The 488-nt window shown below is 40.6% G+C and overlaps 1 non-coding gene across 1 annotated transcript in view; it reads left to right on the top strand.

Annotated features, from left to right (window-relative positions):
• The first annotated feature begins 452 nt into the window (after positions 1-452).
• The window catches only part of LOC139997058 (small subunit ribosomal RNA), a 1,924-nt gene continuing 1,888 nt past the window's right edge, over positions 453-488 (top strand). The window contains exon 1 of the ribosomal RNA XR_011802538.1: positions 453-488. This exon is cut by the window's right edge and continues 1,888 nt beyond it. This is a non-coding gene — a ribosomal RNA (small subunit ribosomal RNA).

Genomic DNA, 488 nt, shown 5'->3' with positions numbered 1-488 from the left:
GTACGCAGTACGTTTTAAACATACGAAAGGCTAATGGGGAGCGTACTACCTTTTAGGAAGTGCGTTCTTTCTGATTGGAGAATATCAAAAGAACGAACGAATATGTTTCTTACGAGGACGGTACGTTCAGCATGCAGTTTACGTGCTTTTTACCGCTAAGGCATATTCGTTCAACCAACAAACCATTCTTACAGAATGATCCTATGAACAGAATGATCTTAAAATATTCCACACAAACAATCAAACGAACGAAAGAAAGTAAAGAGAGTGGCGAAATGAGAGGAGAGAGAGTAGTGGCGTTCGACGTTACAACGGGAATTAAAAGGGTGTCGTCGAACGTTCACTAAGAACGAAAAGTCTCGTCGTACGGTGTTACGGACCCACCTACGACACTCTGAGGCTATTTTAAAAAGAGAGTCTTTTGACTCTAATATATATATAAAATACAAAGTTCCCTGGTTGATCCTGCCAGTAGTCATATGCTTGTC

This window comes from Bombus fervidus, unplaced genomic scaffold (assembly GCF_041682495.2).
Source record: "Bombus fervidus isolate BK054 unplaced genomic scaffold, iyBomFerv1 scaffold0028, whole genome shotgun sequence".
Taxonomy (NCBI): Eukaryota; Metazoa; Arthropoda; class Insecta; order Hymenoptera; family Apidae; genus Bombus; species Bombus fervidus.
The sequence above is the reverse complement of the archived record's forward strand: the minus strand, read 5'-3'. Positions and strand labels throughout refer to the sequence as shown.